Raw genomic sequence first — 22,460 nt, forward strand, 5'->3', positions numbered from 1 at the left:
AGCCCAGCTGAACTGAAGTGGGGGTGTGACCCGTGCCATTGTATTTGTGTAGAATATGGACTCTCTTCCTCTTTCTCCTCTTCTTTTTGCCACCTACGCTATCCTGTGTTCTTTTTCCTATCAACAGAGACTGTTTATGCTCAGGCTAACTCTGATAAGACAGAATGTTGTGTTTGTCTTTTTAGTCGTTCGGCTCTAGCCTTGTATCAATTTCATTATCTGCTCGTGCACACACTCGCGCTCATATACAATCTCTGCATAGCTATCCTTACTACAACTAGGGCAGGAAATCCGTTGCCTTGAAAACAGTTTTAGTGGAGCTCCATTGTGTTGGTTTGTTCTTTCCAGAAAACCCAGTGCCCACGTGAGAGGAGTGAACTTCCTGAGCGTTTTCTGTCACACAGCGCGAACGCTCCACCAACTCCCAACTGTTTTGCTCAATAACACACTCTAAGCCCTAGTTTTCCCTCATACAGGTTCTTTATTGGCATTGATGGTTCTATGTCTTTGCCATTGGACCTTTCCATTGGCCAAAAGGTTGTTTATAGTGGAACAGGGTTCTTTAGGTTAAGAAAGTACTTTGTTCACTGAAAGGTTCTTTGGGATGTCCAAAATGGTTCTTCTAATGGCATCACTGTGATATTCATCTTTTGGAACCTTTATTTTTTAAGTGTGTATGTGTATGTGCACACTGTGGTGGTAATCACTTAAGAACTGCCCGGTTTTATATAGAAACAATGACTCTTTTTAGTCAAAGCGAGTAAATTCTCCAGAGAGGGTCTTTGTGGGCCCATGGTCTTGCGCTAAGGGAGATTGCTGCTGGTGTGTGTAGGCTGAGAGGTTGTAGGTTGGAACCTTATGACGCATGGCTCAGTTTCTTTTGCTTGGCCGGGTGTCAGAATGATTACCAATAACACAAAGGCTTTCCCTCCAAGAACTGCTGTTGTTTCAGCTGTTGACGGAGAGGGGAAAAAAGGCAGGTTGTTTTCTCAACCAGCTGCGTCCTTGTGGACGGTGTGTTTTTTTTCTTCTTCATAGTTTTATCAACAACTCAAAAATAATAACAGGAAAGCAGTTGTGAAAACATCGTACCAGTCTTAATATTCTTTTGCCGTTCCACCTCGTTCGTTTGAATTATGAAATGGTCAGTTGGTGTTATTGGGGAAAGTGACTGCACTGTGCTTTGGTGAGGTCGTGGCGGGTTTCTTCTTTTCTCTGTAGGTCAGACATAATTAAAGGCACTGCTATGAAGGAGACGAGACAGCTGTTTCTCAGCATGTCTCACAGCACTCCTTTGAGTGCAGAAGGACGTGCCAATCCAGCTCTCTGCTCTCCACAGCACGTCTCTATCAACAAGTGACAGGAGATGAGACAGAGCCAACATCCCTACGTTTACACTTCCTTAAAGCTGTAACTGTGGTCAAGTTTACTGGCCTGCCAATGTGTGAGCTTGCATTTGTCTACATATTATTTGACTGAATATTTTGAATGTTTCCTGTGTAAATACTAGGTTGAATCATAAATGCTTTTAGAATCACAAGCGCGAATTTAAACATGGTCACATTTCACAGCATATGAGGGTGGGTAGAAAGTTAAGAGCAAATGATCCGCAGAAGATGCAAGTAGATTATCAAGGATGCATTTTTTTTTTTTTTACTTGGGTCAGAGCTGTAACACACACACACGTTTTGGTCACTTCTGGGTACAAATTTGTCCACAAAATATAGTAAAGTAGGTACACACACACACACACACACACACACACACACACACGCAGACATCGCTACAGGTTCATTAATCCATGACAAACTGATTGACTTGGGCAAAGAGGGTTCAGATGAACAGAGATGAATTAAGAATTAGCACCTCAGTTCACCCTCATTCAGTTTGTCAAAGTACTTCCATTGTTTATGCTTACATGCGACAAATGTTCCCAGTCGCACAAGGTGACATGTGCCCCCTCCACCCAGTTGAAACAAACCTTTGTGCTAACCACGGACGTGACCCTGAACCGATTGTAATGTACGGTATGATGGAAAAACCTCGGTTATGCCAAAGCTGCCTCATTAACATTAACAACATAAAGACCAGTAAAATAGTACTCCCATTTGAACCCATAGTACTCTTATTTGGCCATTGATTATGTGCTCACATTGTTAACCAAGTACTAGATTAGCCATAAATTACTTTTTAATTCCCTCTATATGTTGTTTGCTTTATTTCAGAGTTTGATGATACCCCTGAAGCATAACTTACAAGCAGCCCTGCTCCGAGTCGTCTGACCCTTTTAAAACAGGCCAATTATAGCGCATTAATGGTGGTGCCATTTTAGAAAGATCTGGAGCAGAATCGCCACATCTAAAGGTCAGTATTACCTCAGTGGAGTGATCTTATTGCTCTGTGAGTTATTTTATCGTGACTTTTTGTGAAGCACTAAAATGAAAATCAAGTGAACCGAGAGTACATTTCTTAGTTTATAGACCCTGCAGACTTCCCTGCGCTGGTTAAAATATGATCTGACATGCGAAGTGTTTTAAACACGGACATGTGTTCCCGATCGTATTTTAGATCTTGAAATGGATTCTTGAGACCTCTCCTTTTAATTTTCGATGTCAGTAAGATATTGTAAAAAGCAGATTTAAACGTCAGCTCAGCCTTTTATCTCTGATTCATTGCGGGACATAAAAGGTTGAAATATTATGTCAAATCATTTGGTCATTGGAGTGTGTGTGAATTGCCTGGATGGATGCGCTACAGCTTGTCACCTTCATGTCTCTTTATAGCCACAGACAGGGGTGTTACACTATCAATATTGTCTGACAGCAGGACTTTTCATCCATCAGCATGCGCCCTTCTCCATCAGGTCGAAAAAACGCCAGTGTGTAACGTCTGCAAGCTGCCGTTCATCTCTGTTTGATGACATGTTGAGAGTTATCTCAGCAGGCTTTTTTAATTAATAAAGCTATAAAACAGACTGTGATTCCCCGCAGTCTCCCCGGAGGCGTGGAGGAGGTGAGCGGGAGTGCGTTTTCTGAGTTTATTAGCGCTGTCGTTAAAACATCTTGATTAATCGAGGCTCAGGTTTACACTGTGGAGTTCTGTTTCTCGTTGATTGTTTCGGTTCAGTGACGCCTTCATTGAGCTGTAACTTACGCTGGGAAATGCTTTATGTCCTCTGAATCTCAAGGAAATGTCAGGGTAATAGACCCGTCACTGTCATACCTGTCAAACACAGCAATTGTTTTCCTAATTAGTATTTTTGTCCTGTAAATTTTTTTATTTAATATTCTTAAATAAGATTAATTTATGTATTAAAGAAGCAAAAGCTGTATGCAAGATAATCAGATTTAAGAATAGGCCTATGTTTTTAAATAAAAGCATAATAAAAATCTATCATCAATAGCCTACTCACCCTTATGTGTCGTTCCAAACCTGTATGACTGACTTTCTTCTGTGGATACAAAAGAGGTTTAAAATGTCTATTTTGTTTGTTGGTTTGGACCACATTGACTTTCATTATGTAGACAAAGGCATTCTTCAAAATATGTTCTTTGGGGAAACAAAGTAAAGGAGGTTTGGAACATCACATTTTAAAGGGTTAGTTCACCCACAAATGATCAAGTCATCGTAGGTGTATATGACTTTCTTCTTTCAGCAAAACACAATCGGAGTTATATTAAAAAATATCCTGGCTCTTCCAAGCTTTATAATGGGAGTGAATGGTACCTTAGATTTTGAAGCCCAAAAAAGCACATCCATCCATAATAAAAGTAATCCATACTGCTCCAGGTGGTTAATAAAGGCCTCCTGAAGTCATGCGTTTTAATTCTAACTTCATAAACTGTAATCACTAGCTTCCAGTAACGGAAGTAATGAAATAACCCTTTAAGAATAAACATTATTATTATTATTATTATTATTTTTATTCAGCATGGGGATATTCAGTAGATATTCATAGACAGAAAAGACTTTTACATTGATGCAAAAAAAAATCTATTTCAGTTAAATGCTGTTCTTTTGAACTTTCAATTCATCAAAGAATCATAAAAAGGTTTCCAAGAAATATAAAGCAGCACAACTGTTTTCAACATTGATAATAATATTAAGAGATGTTTCTTGAGCATCAAATCAGCATATTAGAATGATTTTCTGACACTGAAGACTGGAGTAACGATTCTGAAAATTCAGCTTTGCCATCACAGGAATAAATGACATTTTAAAATATATTAAAATAGGTTAATTGTAGGTTATTGTAAAAAAAAAAAAAAATCACAGTATTACTGTTTTTACTGTATTTTCAATCAAATAAATACAGCTGTGTTGAGCAGTTGAAAAAACATTTAAAAAATCTTTCTGACCCCAAACCTTTGAACGCTATAAATAAATAACAGGTTTGCTTGGTGGCCTATATACCTGTCAGTTACTGCCATAATAGTGGAAATCTCAGTTTGCATTAGAGGTCTAATCTTTTTTTTTTTTTTTTTTTTTTTTTTTTGCCATAGATTTACTCCAGAGTGGGTAATGTCTGAGTGTACATGTCTGTATGTTGGTCTGTTATGTGTCTCGCTAATTTCGCTCTCGAAACCGAATGTGTCCACTAGTATTTACGTGAAATCCACCACACCCTTATGTTTGCGGCATGTTAAACTTCAACGGGCCTATTTAAAATGCGCACACATTCAACAGGTTCTTTTGGCCACAATGTGGAGCTTTGTGAGGCTGCCAAACGCTCAAATCCAAATCTGACGACCTCTGCGACTGGCCCCCTTCCAGTTCGTCTGCTTACAGGTGAATGTTCTCTTAACCTGACCTCCTCCCCAGTCCCATTACCTTGTTCTCTTTGGACTAGAGGCCCACTGCGCTGGAAAAGTCCAGCTGAGATCCAGACGCTCATTTGGGCCTAATTCTGACATCTGACAGACTGGCGTCCCCCCTCCTGCCTGTATAATTCAGAGGGCCTGTTTGATTTTTTTTTTTTTTAACTGCCAGCCTGTGTCAGAGCCTCTAACAGAGGTGTGTGTGTGTGTGTGTCTGCTGAAGCAGAATGATCGATAGCTATTAGGCAGCAGCGACTCACTGAGCTCAGATGGGCTGTGCTGTTTGCACAGGTGCCCAACAATGTGTCGCTCTGCGCCAAACCTGTTCCACACCATTTAACCCCGTATGGTGGCAGGCAACTTCGACAGACCCCCACCTCAGAGCGAAAATCTCTCTCTCTCGCACTTGTGTGTCTCTGTGTTCGTGTTTCTCAGTTTCGGTGGGAAACATTTACAGGCTTTAAGACGTGAGGGGTAAGTGTATGACCCAAGGAGAGAGTTTCGGTTATATCTCTCTGCGATACAAGAGTGACAGTACATGTCCTCAAGTCTGGCAAGCAACCGAGATGGAGAAACCGATAGACATTTGATGAGTAAAAGACTTTCAGGACTGCTTGAAATAGTTTATAATCTACAATGGGATTTTCCAGAAACCAGTGGCTTAAAATAGGGTCATTGTTTAGTGTTTTTACTTAAGTCCTCTTTAAAATACCCAACTCTGACCCTTTCAGGCGGTTTTCACACTTTTTTTCGATTTCTTGGTTGGTGCACATGTTCGATTATACGCCCTTCCCCCGCCCCCCCGCCCATCTCCCTCATGTTTCTTTTCACATTGTATTTATTTGGCTCCGAATCGTGCTGCGTTTGAGTTTCACCATGGCAGCTGTTTACCACTGTAATGACTCAAGAGGGGAAAGCGCTAGAAATGGAAAGCATTGTTCACATCATGTTTTTACTCATGTGTTTGTCCCTTTGGTTTTGCTACCAAAACTTACCATGCACAAAATAGCATTTGCCAAGAGATGCAAGTGATGTGAACTAGACGAAATCCAGCTTGATTGTTTTCACATGAATTGGGAACCAAAATGGAGATCATATAACTGCTTTCTTATCAATTGTGAAATATATCATATCACCTCCAGATTACCGCTTTTATATTGTTATCAATCTCTTTTTCAAGCAGATCTGCAAGTTTATTAACCCTTAAATGCATGGATGTTTTGCCAATCATTATTACATATTCGGGTCTTAAGCGACCCGGATCTATATCTAACACGGATGGATCTCTAACTGTCGGGATAATATAAGACTCTCCTGATATTAGAGTAACAATTACAGAAGAATGAAATAAAGCAATTTTGTTACCTTTTAAAGCTTGTAATGGTTCAGTTTGAGCAGATGTTTCATACCATCATCACTGTCTTCTTCAGAGCTCATTCAGCATCTGGCTCATATTCACAATCACAAACAATTCTGACTTTATAACTCGCAATTGCTAGTTTATTTCTCGCAATTCTGACCTTATATCTCGCAATTGTAAGTTTATATCTCGCAATTCTGACTTTATAACACGCAATTGCGACTTAATATCACACAATTCTGACTTTATATCTTGTAATTCTGAGAAATAAAGTCAGAATTGCGATTTATAATTGCGATTAATTGCAATTGTCTTTTAAAATGTTTTATTCTGTGGCGGAAACAAGCTTCCATACAAATCTAAACCTAACCGATAGTGTTAATAAAACCACATGAGAGCTCAAACATGCAGCGAGCAAGTTTACTACATTAGAAAAGCCAAACATATGAAGCTGGTAATAGTTGGTGAGACAAATGTCAAAATGCATTCATTTACAAATTATTCACTATGTTAAAAGTGAGTTAAGCTCATAATTTGTACATGGAAAAGTACGAAAATAAGTCTTTATTAAACAAAATTAACCCCCTGTAATCATAATTTGTGTGAAAAGTTTTTGGTGTTGCTGGAAACTGCAGTGATTTGCATGTACAGTGTATGTACGTTTTTGGAGTTTTAGGTAGAGGAGACACAGCACGTTTTTCCAATGAGCCTGGGTTGAACATAATACAGGCAGAGTCTCTTTGGAACAGCCTGGGTTTAAGTGCCTTCCCCAAGGACACAATGGTGTTAGCTCGTGGATGGTCCCTTATGGGACACACCACCTTTCAGTTACCAGTCATGAGTCTCTAAACGACAAAAACTGTAGTAATACTCGTCCGCAGTTTGCATTTTTCCCCTCAGACAGCAAGTCTGTGCAAAGCCTTTTTATTTTCATTTAGTTTAATGTTTAGATGTTTCGTTTTGGTGTCTACATTTCCTCTGGAAGATAAGTCTTATTTTCCATCTGCCAAAGAATCCATGTTTTTTTTTAAAGTATAATTAATTTTAAAAGCCATATTCTTCTCATATTTCTACTACTCACTGCTTCTTTTCACAGATGATTATTGGCATTTGAGTGATCAGATAACACAACCGTCCACCGTATCCATCACACACACACACACACACACACACACACACACCGTTTCCCATTTAACGAATCCTGTTGCTGTGTGTCCACTTATGTAATTGATTTTGGTTAGAGGGCTGCTACAAAAGACCACCATCATATCTTACTGTGACACTAAGCATTCAATGATTACAGCTAATCATGCCTCTATTCTGTCTAATGTGTACAGCTCTGGTTTGCCTTCAATCTGGTCAAGTACTGATGAATAATTAATGATGTAATTAGCCCAAATGGCTTTGTACAATGTTTGGTCCGTCATCTGCTTTAGATGACGGGTGAATTGACGTGAGTTACATTGAATATAGAGGCAAGATTTAACAGTCTTTTCACCTTTAGCTTTTTACTCTTGTTTTTCATTTGCTTTTATTTATGATTACTTTTCAAATATTAGAAGTAGACCTCTACACCAATTCTGGCAATCAGCCAAAGCAGAAAACATGCTTTTAAGAACTTGGGTGAGCATTTGTGGGCACCTCCTGCAATGTACCAAGCCGAGTGCATTAAGACACCCTCCACTCCACCCCACAAGCCACTATCTGATGTTCTCTGGTCTCTGTGGAGCAGAGCTGAGTATTGATCTGTGATCAGATTTCATGCCTGTTTCACTGTATCTGTTTCTAACATACATAAACACATGCATGCATAGCAACAGAAGAACCTCTTGGATCTACGTTTCTCCCTTTTTATTGTTGTCATTTCTATTTTTCTTTTTCTTTATTCTTCCCACCTTCCTCTTTAGGAAAAATTAAGCTTATACTAGATATAAGAATCAAATACAGGGTGAATCTTTGTATGTTACAGTTTTATTTATTTATTTTGAATATTCTACTGGTTGCTCTTTTCCTCCAAAAGCGTACCTATACATATAAGCATATAAGTTTCCAGCTGAAATGAACACTAGTGGCAGTAAAACATCAACAACTTTTATTGATCGATAAATACTTATTTTTACATGGTTCATTGCACAATATTATGACCTCAAAACACGTTTACCATATTGCACGATTTGTAAACTAATACATTTTGACATATGCATAGCATACACTGCAAAAAATTATTTTTTTACTTATTTTTTTTTGTCTTGTTTCCAGTCCAAATATCTAAAAATTGAAAAAAGTCTAAATGCATTTACTAGATGAGTAAAATGGCAGATTTAAAAAAATAAAAATAAATTTGAAGTGAGTTTTTGCCTAAACCAAGCTAATTGATCTGCCAATGGGGTGAGAATCTTGTTTCTGTTTCTGTGAACAAGACATAGAATGTTTTCAAATTTCAAAATTCTAAATAGAATTTTTAGATATCAGGCCTGAAAAAAAAAAAAAAAAAAAAAAAAAAAAGTAATCCTAAACGAAGAAAATATTTTTTTTGCAGTATCATCTCCCTAAGTGTTGCTTTTCAAATAGTAAACTTGCTTGTTAGCTCACCTGGTACACAGCATTGCTCTTGCGATGTGAAGCACTTTGGTGCGAGCCCATAAAAACACAAGTCATGATAAAAAGAAAGCTGAAATGGCACGGATGCTTCAGCAAATGCATTTTTAATCGTGTTTGCTTTTGTCAACACTATCGGTTAGGTTTAGGGGTTAATATAGGTGGTATGTTACTTTCAAATGCGATAGAACATTAACCTTTAACAATCACTGGACATTTAATTTCTCAATTGCTGCAAAACTGTTTTAGTGCCACTCACTAGACATTTCTCTTTGAATGTGTTGTGAAATGTGCAAGAAACAACGTAATATCATTTTGCAGATTTGTCGCCACAGCGTTTCGTTAAAAAGATCTGAACAAATAGTTAATAAATGTTACTTCTCTCGTAAATTTGCCAAGATGAACTAGGCAGATGTCAAGATAATACATTTTGATCTGTTCCTCATGCAAAGATATTGTATGACTTCAGAAAACTTGAGTATTGTGCACAATTAGTATAGATCACATATATGATATGTTAATTGTCCTTTTTAGTCATTTTTTGCTTTGGCTGGGATATTCTTGCAAAAATTACCTTCTCTGTTCTACAAGCTGAAAGTCACAGCTTTTGGAACAACATCAAGGTGAGTATATGATGACAGACTTTTCTTTTTATGAGTGAACTGTATACTCTAATTTAGCTTTGTAATATTCTAGCCTTAGATTGTGGTTAATCTTTTGCATTATTGCAAAGCCATAACAATAATTAACCTGTGTTGCCCCTTAAATGATTAGAATGAATTGTAAATGGTTCAATGGCTTTAGACTCTTTTTCGATGGGTGTCTGCACTAGAGAGAGAGAGAGAGAGAGAGAGAGAGAGAGAGAGAGAGAGAAGAGAGAGATTAATAATTGAGTGACAGATGTTTGTTCTGGTCTGTTCTCTTTACCGTTTCTGGTCACTGGTTTCACCTGAGAGACGTTGTCACTCAACATTTGTCATTGGAGCATGCCATCAGTGAAATCTAAGCAATCGAAAAAATGAGAGAAAAATAAACAGTGCGAGAAGAGTCCTGAAACCTCTCACGTTGTTTGTATGTGGGTAAGAATCTGAGGCAGCAGTTTCAATGTTAAGTCTCATTATCAAACTGCTGGCCTGTGTACTGGTTGCCATGCTGACTGAAACAACAAATATTTTGAGCTATGTAGCACCTTCTAACAAAATTCCAAACTCAAATGATTTGGAAAGTTCCACTGTCTTTCTCTTCAGCCCCTCTTTCTTTCCTCCGCTCCCCCTTCTTTTCTCCTCCTCAGCAGAATAGTGCCTTTGTCTCCTGGAAGTGAACTTGAAAACAGTGTTGAGGTGAGGAGCACACTTTTATTCAACACACAGACACACATACTGGCTGAGGACGTCCCTATAAACACTGACAGAGTTCTCAGTCTTGTACAATGCTCTCCTCTCACCTCTTTCACAGAAGAACAATCCTTAGCTTTGTCATTCTGTATGTAGGCAACAGGCATAAACAAAAAGATAGGCCTATACATTTTTGTATCATGGTAACCACAGCTAAAGAAACAAAACACATAGCTATACTACTAATTCTAATGTCTTTACTATTGTAATATATATATATATATATATATATATTAGCCATTACAGTCTAACACAATTGTATATAAAAAATAATAAAATAAAAAGTAATACACTACCGCTCAAAAGTCTGTTTTTTATTTAAAGTGGTGGTATAATGCCCTTTTCACAAGATGTAAAATAAGTTTCTGATGTCCCCAGAGTGTGTATGTGAAGTTTTAGCTCAAAATAACCCACAGATATTTTTATATAGCATGTTAAAATTGTCCATTTTTGAGGGTGCGCAAAAACGTACCGTTTTTGTGTCTGTTCCTTTAAATGCAAGTGAGCTGCTGCTCCCGGCACAGAGGGCGGAGCTTCAACAGCTTGCACTTACACAGACATGCCCTGAAAATTTCAAAAACGTTTAGCCTTTTATGTTCAAACCGGATTCAGACAATGATGGAGAGACTCAAGAAGAAGTGACGACATGTTGAATGCAACAGGACATTTCTGAATGGTTAGTTGATGAATTTATGTAGCTTATGTGTAGTCATCTTCTAGTCATTGATTAGCATATTCTGTCTTGATCATCTATAAATCTTGTTCCCGGGGGCGGGGTTAATGTAAATTTTAAGGTTTGTGATGTCACTAACCCGGGAGGAATGTCGTGTAGTCCCTACCAGCCATTTGTTGTAGTCCTTAAAAAGCGATTTCTTTAAAAGAAAATATCTCCCTTTGCTTTAAACTTTGAGCGTTGTAACTTTGCTGATGTTGTTTATGCTCAAACAGCAACATTACACACTAACTAAAGTTAGAAAAGTGAAATCATAATCAACCACCCCTTTAAAGAAAATAACTTTAATTCAGCAAGGACACATTCAGTTGTTAAAACGTTTCTATTTCTTTTGAACATTCTATTCATCAAAGAATCCTGATTCAAGATTGATAACAATAATAAATGTTTCTTGAGCATTAAATCATCATAAAATAATCATGTGACACTGAAGACTGGAGTAATGATGCTGAAAAGTCAGCTTTACCATCACAGGAATAAATTACATTTTAACATACATTCAAATAGAAAACAAAAATGAATGAACAAAATGACAGAAATTTTCAGAAACCATATTCGTTTTTATAGTGGTGCTTAACTCTAATCCTAAATATTAAACTTTGATGCATAATTTGTCCTGTACCATTTCTTTCCATAACTGGATGACATAATTGGAGGGAAAAACAAAACACTTTTTACTAAGACCAGTAACTAATCTCCCAGAACACATTATCAACATGGTTACCATGCAAAAGATATTCATTTGTTAATGAGCATTCAAGGCTTGTCAATACAGCACAGAACAGACATTGAAAAGTTTGCTTATATTCATAGAAACAAACAAACAAACAACTCAACTCACCTTACAGATTGAAAAGTTTTTACTGACATAAAAATCTTATTTCGAAGAACGGTCCATTTAACTGCAGCTACTAAAGCACTATTGTGAGTTGTGAATAATGTGAACATGTTTAGTGGCTAACTTTCTAGCTATATCATTTAACACATACTCATTTCTTACAGAATTTGACTTCATCAGTGTTGCTATGTGCTGTTGTGTCTTAGAAACCCATCTGTGACCTGATCTGGATGTGTTCCATCTATTGTTTGTTGCACAGGAGTGATTTTGGCTGGCTTATTGGACATTATGTAACTATTGTCATGCTCAGACATGCACAGAAATATGTATACCCACCCTTGCCGTATGACATTTTGATGTTTAAATATGTCCACATACTACATTAAACGGAAGCTTAATAACAATTTATTCAGACAATAGCTCCAGACAATTTATAAAAAACACAGTTGAATTTTTATTTAAAAAAAGTCTACATTAAAAGTCAATGGGGTCCAATCGAATATTGTTTTGGACCCCACTGACTTTCCTTGTTTGGACAGAAAGTTGAAAAATTCTTTAAAATATTTTCTTTTGTGTCTCACAGAAGAAAACGAGTCATACAGGTTTGGAAGGACTTCAGGGTACGAGTATATGGTGACAGAATTAAAATTTTAGGGTGAACTATCCCTTAAAGCCACAGTATCGCTGTAAAAAGTGATCAGTTGACTTAACTTAAAAAAGTGAGGCCTTAAAATTATTAAGTAAACTTCATGCGTAATTGAAAAAGTTAAGTTATGTGGAATTGTTAAGTTTAAGTTAGGTCAACCGATCACTTTTTACAGTGTGGCAACAACCTGTTTAATTCTAAGTGTCAGAAAATGGCTGTGGACAAATAAACAACTGTTCATGGTCATTATAAGAGTCAATATTAAAACACACTGGTACACAGTGTATATGTGCATGGACAGTATGTGCAGACTGTCCGTCTGCCGTCTGTCTGGTTAATCTGAACACAATAGATAAGTGGCAGAGAGGGACAGGTGTGGCTCTGCAGTGGCCCCTGGCATCACCCTTGGGCATTAAAGGCTTGAGTGTCCATTCAGCTGCAAGACAGGCCGTGTGTTTGGTGATGAACTTGGCATGTGTATATGTATGTGTTATTCTAAGACTGTATTAAGCGGTGCATTAGTGATGTGATCTGTGCCTCTCTCCGCTCTGATGTCGCTGTGGGCCTCATGCAGCAGGGCTCCACATTAACCAGCCTGTCTGCAGCTTGCCACAGCAGTTGGAAATAGAAATTGCCTTGTTGTTGTTGTGTGTGTCTGTATGTGCCTTCAATGTACAGATGATTAAAGACATTTCAGCTTGGACTCTTTCTGGAAGAGTAGAATATGATGTTGAATATAGCATTCAAACTCATGCGGAGGCCCATGTGGAATTAAAGCTTCACAGATTTTCTGCAAGATTTGAACATCTTATATACAGCCACCTACATCCCTTATGTGTTCATTTATTAAATATTGTAGATCATTTGATAAAGCTTTTGGCATAGAGTTTTGTACTTACAGCTGTTTAACAGATTTGATATCTGATTTTTGTCTCAAACTGAGTGGGGAAAAAGTCTCTCTGGGCTTGCTCATGAGCATATCATTTAATTTATGATCATAGTAATGCATCAGAAGTGTTTGTGACAGTGTACCAGCTCTTATGAAAAAGAAGTATGCTTTGTTAAATTAAATGTGCACTTGTAGTGTGCTTAAAATCTTATATACCGGTAAATTAGTGCTGTCAAATCAATTAATCGTGATTAATCACATCTAACATAAAGGTTTGTTTATATACAGTAATCTCTGTGTGTGTGTGTATATGTATATATAGGCCTATACTCTCCTTGAGTACACTTAAGTAACCTTTTATTTAATTAATATTATATTATCAGCACTTACAGGTTTCTTTAAAAAATGATATATATAATAAAAAAATATATATGTAATTAAAAAAATGATATATTAAGAAACCTGTAATTGTTGATAATATTAATTAAATAAAAGGTCATATATAGGCTATAATATTAGTGCTGTCAAATCGATTAATCGCAAGTAACCGCATCTAAGTTTGTTTATATAATATGTGTGTGGCTATAGGCTACAGGCCTACACACATACACACACTCACATACATATATACACATAACGTCACATTTACCTCAGAAAAGCCATTCAATGTCCAAAAACGCGAGAGAGGAATTGAGAAAATGAAGAGAGGAGCATTCTGCTAAATATGCGCACTATATTACATATTCATTGTATTTTTTTACTTACCTGTTCTTCAAAATTGAATGTCCTATGTTTGAATAAATACATTTTATGACAGCCACCATTTAAATATTTATATTAAAAACAAGAACAAACATAATTTATGTAATTAAAAATGTATTATAAAAACTTCTTTATGTGTACTTAAAATGTAAGTAGCCTACAAATCAATTAAAGTTATAAAGAAATATAACAAAAAACAACAAAAAGAATGTTACAAAAGAATTATAAAGATGTCATCTGTATCTGATAGGCCCCGAATGAATCGAATCAAATCTCAAGCTTGTGAATCGAAACCGAATTGAACTGTTACATTTTGTCAATGCCAGCTTGTGAATCGAAACCGAATTGAACTGTTACATTTGTCAATGCCCAGCTCTAGTGTCAGTGAATGTGTGTTTTTTTAAAGCAAATGTTTTTTTTTTTTTTTTTTTTTTGTCAGAGTTCACCAGAATGCTTCGCTTACATGTTAAAATCTCAAAAAAATTCTGTTTTAAAGCATACTACTTCTAAAGTACTCTTTTTATGCTAAAGTGTATTTCTTTCACAAGGAAAGTACCAGGTTTATCTTCTACAAGCAAGCCATCTCTCAGTGAATGTTGCCTGGATTTTTCATTCTCTGGGCTGTTGTTGTGCAGTTTTGAGTGACTGGAGTGCCGCTTATTTGCATAACTCTGCTCATAAATCTGTGTTCGATGGCGGGCCGCAGGGTTAAAAATGACAGCTGATAGGCTGGAAAGGTTTCTTTGCTAATAAAGAACACATTGATTATTGTTTGAATGTTTTAAACCCTGAGTCTAAATAGCAAACATATTTCAAATCTGTATGTTTTTATTGCTGTTCAAAAATACATCATGATGAAAAAATTCTCGTCTAGTTTCGTCTTGAATCTTCACTTTTTAAAGGTGCTCTAAGCGATGTCACGCGTTTTTTAGGCTGAAACATTTTTTGTCACATACGGCAAACATCTCCTCACTATCCGCTAGCTGCCTGTCCCCTGAACACACTGTAAAAAAAAAACGTGGTCTCTGTAGACAGCCCAGGCTCCACAAACGGCAACAAAAACAAATTGGCCCAGCCTGGACCACGAAACATAACAAACAGTGTTCCAGCCAATATTGAATATTGATGACAAGAATGATTTGGGGGTGGGGGTTGGGGGGTTAGTGCGCGTGCACATGAAGGGGGATGTGGGGAGTGGAGGAGAGAGAAGCATGAAGAGGGAAGTTAGCTAGAGGAGAGATGTCCTAGACAACGACAAAGACTAACGTTAGAATTATATTCTCTTGAATTTTGATATGGCCGACACACGACCAAAGAGACGACGTTCCGATGAACAAATAGCAAAGAAGAGGGAAAAGGAGAAGGAACGTGCGAAGTCCCGAATTTCCATCGGAAAAGCCTTCGAAAGGTGGCGAGAACTCCGCCAGAAAAAGGGCTTCCAATCAGACATTCAGGTGGCTCTGTTTTTGCTAGACAGGTGGTTAAATCCAGTCTGGCGTTCATGACTCTTTCAGGAAGCACGGAAGGGAGGGGAAGGGGACGGGATGAGGAGGATGGAGGGACGAGCTAGCCTCCATTTTGTTTGACAATACTTCGAACGTCAACAACAAGCGACGTCACCCAACATCGCTTAGAGCACCTTTAAAAGACCGTTTAAGGGAGAGGAGATGAACCTCTCATATAGAAGAAATTGTAGCGCTCAATATGGCAGACGAAGGAATGGAAGTCCCACCTTTCAGTTAATATAACCAGCTTTTGTGCTTGTTTACTCCTAAAATGTGCATTCGTAACCTGAAAAAGGCTGTTTTTGAGCTAAAGAAGCAAAATTTATGATAGCATTGCTGTACTTAAAGGGTTAGTTCACCCAAAAATGAAAATTCGGTCAGCAATTACTCACCCTCATGTTGTTCCAACCCCGTAAGACTTTCATTCATCTTCGGAACACAAATGAAGATATTTTTGATGAAATCTGAGAGCTGGCTCACTCCTTCATAGGCTGCTAGGTAATCGATATCTGCCAGCCCAGAAAAGTTAGTAAAGACATTGTTAAAATAGTCCAAGTGACTACACTGGCTCAACCTTAAGTTTATCAAGCGACGAGAATACTTTTTGTGCGCAAACCCCCCAAAAAATAACGACCTTATTCAACTATTCATTTTTTTCTGAGTGAGTTCACGTAGTGCAGCGCAGCGCAGCGTCAGACCGTAGGCTCACTATTGGCCAACATCACACGCATCACACACATGACCAGCGTCGGCCAATAGTGAGTCTACATTCTGACATACAACCCAGAAGCGCTGTGCTGTTACACTACGTGAACTCACTCAGAGGCCCACAAAGAAGAAAATTATTAGTTGAATATAGTCGTTATTTGTTATTTATTTATTTTTAAAAATTTGCACAAAAAGTATTCTCGTCGCTTGATAAACTTAAGGTTGAGCCAGTGTAGTCACTTGGACTATTTTAACAATGTCTTTACTAACTTTTCTGGGCTGGCAGATATCGATTACCTAGCAGCCTATGAAGGAGTGAGCCAGCTCTCAGATTTCATAAAAAATATCTTAATTTGTGTTCCGAAGATGAATGAAAGTCTTACGGGGATGGAACAACATGAGGGTGAGTAATTACTGACAGAATTTTCATTTTTGGGTGAACTAACCCTTTAAACTACCATTCAAAAGATTGGGGTCAGTAAGATTTTTCTATATTTTTGAAAGAGGTCTATTCTTTTCCAAAGTTTTCCAAAGCTAACCAAGGCAGCATTTATTTAATCAATAATAATAATTGTAATATATAGTTTTCTACTGTGGACTATTTTAAAATGTAATTTATTCCTGTTATGTTTTCAGCATCATTACTCCAGTCTTCCGTGTCACATTATCCTTCAGAAATCATTCTAATATGACGATTTCCTGCTCAAGAAACATTTCTGATTATTATCAAGGGTGAAAACAGTTGTGCTGCCTCATATTTTTGTGGAAACAGTGAACATTTTTTTTCAGGATTCTTTGATGACTAAAAAGTTCAAAAGAATGGCATTTATTGAAAATAATTTTTTTTTATTACAATGCATCTTCTTTACTGTCACTTTTGATAATTTAATGCTGTGTAGTGTATTTGCGTACTAGAAAATAGCTGTCAAATGGTGTTTCCAAGTTTCAAAATATCTATATAAAAATTATACTATATATAGACAATTCATGATAATAACTACATTTTTTTAAGTTTCTGAATCCTCCAAGAATAAGAATATCTCAAGACTGACGTTATGGTAGTGCAGGATATAGTTGCTTTTGTATGTGTTTTCCTACAAAAAAAATCCTGGAATGGTTGTGTATGTTTCCCATATGAAAATATCTGTGGAATTTTGTTGACAACTTAAGATTGATTTAACTTTTGATTAATCTCACACCCACACGGGTGTCTCTCTCTCTCTCTCTGTGTGTGTGTGTGTGTGTGTGTGTGTGTGTGTGTGTGTCTGCATACATTTTTACTTTAATTTCAACAGGGCAAACATATGAATGTGTTCTTGCTCCTTCAGACAGACTGCATTTCTCTACATATCTGTAAGTGCATGTATCTACTTTATACTGTATAGGCCTATATGTTGTCTTTGTTTGCAACAGTCTGTCTTAGGCTATTGTAGCTACGGCGGTGTTCTGCTGGTGGCAAATGAATGAACGAACGAACGAACGAACGAACGAACGAACGAACGAACGAATGAACGAACAGTTTGTCTGTGTAATTACGCCCCCACAAAGATAGTAATAACAGTAGTGTGTGTGTGTGTGTGTGTGTGTGTGTGTGTGTGTGCATGCTCAGGGTGTTCATCGAAGGAATGCATGTCAGGAATGTGTGCCTTGAGTTTATCATTCATCTCTGTTTACACAATGTTACACAAAAGTAATCACTGTATGTGTGTGTGTGTTCTCATTAGGATGGTTTGCATCTCGCTTGTGTGATTTAAGGTGAGTTTCGGTTAAGTTTTTTTCACCCATTTTCCTTTTCTGCTGAACCAGTCAAACTACAGCTTTTCACTCGCTCTGCTTTAATTTCACATACAGAAAAAAGAAGAACCAATAAGATTAATTCTCGTGTTACGCAGGACGTTTGAGCTTCAGCAAGAACCAATGAGGTTCATTCTCGTGTTACGCAGCACGCTTGAGCTTCCTCGAGAACCAATGAGGTTCATTCTCGTGTTACGCAGCACGCTTGAGCTTCCTCGAGAACCAATGAGGTTCATTCTCGTGTTACGCAGCACGTTTGAGCTTCCTCAAGAACCAATGAGGTTCATTCTCATGTTACGCAGCTTGTTTGAGCTTCAGCAAGAACCAATGAGGTTCATTCTCATGTTACGCAGCTTGTTTGAGCTTCAGCAAGAACCAATGAGGTTCATTTCCGTGTTACGCAGCACGTTTGAGCTTCCTCAAGAACCAATGAGGTTCATTATCGTGTTACGCAGCACACTTGAGCTTCCTCAAGAACCAATGAGGTTCATTCTCATGTTACGCAGCACGTTTGAGCTTCCTCAAGAACCAATGAGGTTCATTATCGTGTTACGCAGCACGTTTGAGCTTCTGCAAGAACCAATGAGGTTCATTCTCGTGTTACGCAGCACGTTTGAGCTTCTGTTTATGTTCGCTGATCAATGTTAATACGTGAATAAAAGCCTTTAAATTCAGCTTTTTATCTAATCAGCTTTGAGTCTCCATTCATTATCTCGTACATTACAATGCCCTGTTTGTCCTTACCAACAGTAAGTGTGTCCTTTTTTGACAGACAGGTTATGATAATTCAACAACAAAATACCTTCGACGCAGTAACAAGACACCTCGCTTCTTCTCAAAGCTTTTGTTTCCTATACCTCAGAGCTCATTCCTGTATTTCTGCTGGCACTTTTTTTTAACAAGTATGGCTCACACCCTTAATATTTTCCATTTTATAATTTGCTCTTCATGAATAAGCATACCTCTTGTCCATCATTCATAAACTTCATTTGACTTGAACTGAAACTACGTTCAGAATAAAGTTGCATATGTGAATTTCCCACCTGTGTCTGAAACAACTGTGTGTTACGTTTGCATGTTTGCACACGTGTGTGTGTGTGTGTGTGTGTGTGTTTTCACACCTATGTGTAGGTGAAAGTGGACTGTGAAGTGATCTTTCTGTGTGTGAGAACTAGTCTTACATTAAAACTCTCTGGGTCTGCAGTGGGTTTTAGTGTGGAAAGTCCCCGTGTTGTAGTAAACTATGCCCTTGTACACAGAAAAACATCAAACTGCTCTAACTAGCCAAAAGTCAAGAGAGCTGTTTTATGTCAAAGCCCAGTAAGCAGAATGATCTTATTGTAAGCAGAGGACATTATCTAAGTTTAACATGACCCATTTGAGGTGAGAGCCGATAGCCTTTAAAAAAAAAAAAGGCCTGCATCATAGGTCAATCACTGTGTACTTCAGTTAAGCTGCAGATGCTCATGTTTACTGTCAGTCCCACTGGTCTAAAGACTGTCACACCTGGACACAGACACAGACAATGAGGATAATTATAACACTTCAAAATGCACGTTTTCGGTATGGTATGGTATGGTAATTTACGTTGTAGAGCAAAACATCTAAGTATCGTCATGTTTACCACAGGCCTTATTTCACTCATAAATTGAAAAACCCATAGGAAAATCTCGAGGGAGCCAGTGGAGAATTAGTCTTCCGGGTTTTGACGTCACGACTGCAACAGTCTATGATCACGTTCCCATGAGTTAATATATGTGGTGGCCACAACAAAACTAAGAGAACTGAACATGTAAAGTACTTGATTATAACTTGAACTGTAGTGTGTTATTCGATATTACATTTAGTTAAGTTAATATATTTTAAATGTGCTAAATTACAACTTCAACATTATTCCAAATGTGTAATTACAAATATATTTAATTACATGAAATACAAGTTTCAATAGTAATTTCAATAGAAATTACAATAAAGTGTATTTTAGTTTACCATAAATGCTTGTCACATTCAGCAGTGCATTTTAACCATATTTAAAAGACAGAAGTAATTATGAAACTACATATAAAGATACTTAAATCCTATACTCAGGTGGGTCAAAAGCGCTACATTTAAGCTTATAGCACCTAATATAAATGTAAACTATCATACATTTTCATTAAATTGTAAATTTAATAGCAAATAAAGTGTCTAAAAACATTATATTCTGTTTAGTATATTATTTTAAAGTATATTATATCGGTAATAACAGTAACATTTTTAAAAGTATACTAAAGTGTACTTCTTTTTCACAAGGGTGTGCTTTTCAGAACATAAAATACAGAATATCTGAAATAGATAACAAATACAACAAAATATATAATTTTTTATGCAATATAATACTATACAAATAATCCCCCCCCCCCAAAAAAAAAAAAAAAAAAAAAAAAAAAAATATATATATATATATATATATATATAAATAAATATGCATAAAAGTGCATTTAACCAGTGTTTTCTTATGTATTTGGTTTATTAAATAAATAAATAAATACAAATACAATAAAAAATAAATAAAAATAAAAACTATTTAAACCTCTGGCACTTAAGTCAAGACATTCTCAATTGAGTCACTTTAGCTAAGTCTCAAATTTTGGCCTGAACATACGAACTACAGCCATAGTTGTTACTATAATGATACTGTGGTAACTTGTGGTAGCCACTGACTGCTCTCATAAAAAAAAAAAAAAAAAAAAAAACACTTGTTTGAAGGATCCCATATTGATTTTATTATGATTTTACAGTTATAAAAAAGGCCAGTAGAAACTTGGTGGTACTCTTAGCTACTCTTTTTTAAAGAAACATCTATGAATGAACATGTGGCTACATGCTACGCTAACTGAGCTTCAGTGTGAGCTGATTGACTGGTTGATTGATTCACTTGTTGATGAGCTGGTGGTCTTGTGAATGAATGACTTTTTGTTTTCAAAGTCTTGCGAATGTCAAACTTCGCCAATCGAAATGACAGTCACGGTCTGCTGTTAGCGCTGTGATTAGCTATTTATTCCATTGAGGAAATCATTATTATTTAATTAACCTGAAAGACAGGTGTTTTTTTGCTTAATAGCCCTCGGCCGCTCATTTATTCATCAAGTGTGTTTATGTGAGTACTGACACAAATGACATGATGATAACACAGCTGTGCCTAAACTCAGAGGCATGGTAATAATCATGATAATGCTACTTAATCTCTCTCCCTCTCTCTCTCTCTCTCTCTCTCTCTCTCTCTCTCTCTCTCTCTCTCTCTCTCTCTCTCTCTCTCTCTCTCTCTCTCTCTCCCTCCCCTCCTCTCTTTGCGTAGTAGTACGTACTGCATGAATTACAGATTGGAGTAAGGGAACATAGTAGGAGGACAGACGTCACATTCAGTCAGAAGTAGGAGCCAGGAGAAACGCAGACGCCCACTGACTCTCTGTGTTATCTTCTTCTGTTGTCTGTCTCCATAGGCGTGCGTGGAGGTTTCAGCTGAGCGCCTGTGATGTCACAGCCTGGTGGTGGTGGTGAGGTTGTGAAGCGTGTTAAGAGAGAAGAGAAACTAGTGTGGTTTCAGCTCGCGTCACGGCACTATTTCAGCCCCCAGACAAACACAAACTCCAAACACATATCCAGATTCAAAACATTCACATGAATTGCCCTTTTTGCCACCCCATTTCTCTTTCTGAATAACCATCAAGACTAAGAATTTAACTTTGTAGCTTTTAGGCCAGTAAGCAAGCACCTTGCAACCACTCAGAACATACTAGCAATGCCCTAGCAGCCGCATAGCAGTGCACTATAAACACCTTAAATGCTCCATGGCAACACCCTGTGGTGGTTGTACACAGATGAATGCCACATTTTTTTTCTTCAGACAATTCATTTGTGAGTGTGTTCACACTCGATAGTTTGGATCGTTTGGTTGGCTTGGTTGCTTTTAGTCCTGGTTTGCTTAGTGTTCACATTGGCATTTTAAAGGGTTAGTTCACCCAAAAATGAACATTCTGTCAGTAATTACTCACCCTCATGTTGTTCCAACCCCGTAAGACCTTCGTTCATCTTCGGAACACAAATTAAGATATTTTTGATGAAATCTGAGAGCTGGATCACTCCTCCATAGGCTTCTAGGTGACCGAAACTTGCTGGCCCAGAAAAGTTATTAAAGAGATCGTTAATATAGTCCAAGTGACTCCAGTGGCTCAATCTTAAGTATATCAAGCGGCGAGAATACTTTTTGTGCGCAAAAAAACAACAAAAATAACGACTTTATTCCACTATTCATTTCCTTCTATCTGGGCCTCGAGTTAGTTCACGTAGTGTTTTCGCGCAGCGCGTCTGTGTTACACGTCACCACGTAGGCTCACTATTGGCCGACGCTGGTCATGTGTGTGATGCGTGTGACGA

General features: G+C 37.5%; 1 long non-coding RNA gene across 1 annotated transcript; it reads left to right on the forward strand.

Moving 5' to 3' along the window:
- The first annotated feature begins 1,136 nt into the window (after window positions 1-1,136).
- On the forward strand, window positions 1,137-22,013 carry LOC311305239. The gene is made up of 5 exons (XR_014629986.1): window positions 1,137-1,444; window positions 2,226-2,364; window positions 17,546-17,603; window positions 17,975-18,005; window positions 21,527-22,013. It is a non-coding gene; the product is annotated as an uncharacterized lncRNA (long non-coding RNA).
- The last annotated feature ends 447 nt before the right edge of the window (window positions 22,014-22,460 follow it).

The sequence above is a fragment of the Rutilus rutilus genome (assembly GCF_951802725.1).
Source record: "Rutilus rutilus genome assembly, chromosome: 15".
Taxonomy (NCBI): Eukaryota; Metazoa; Chordata; class Actinopteri; order Cypriniformes; family Leuciscidae; genus Rutilus; species Rutilus rutilus.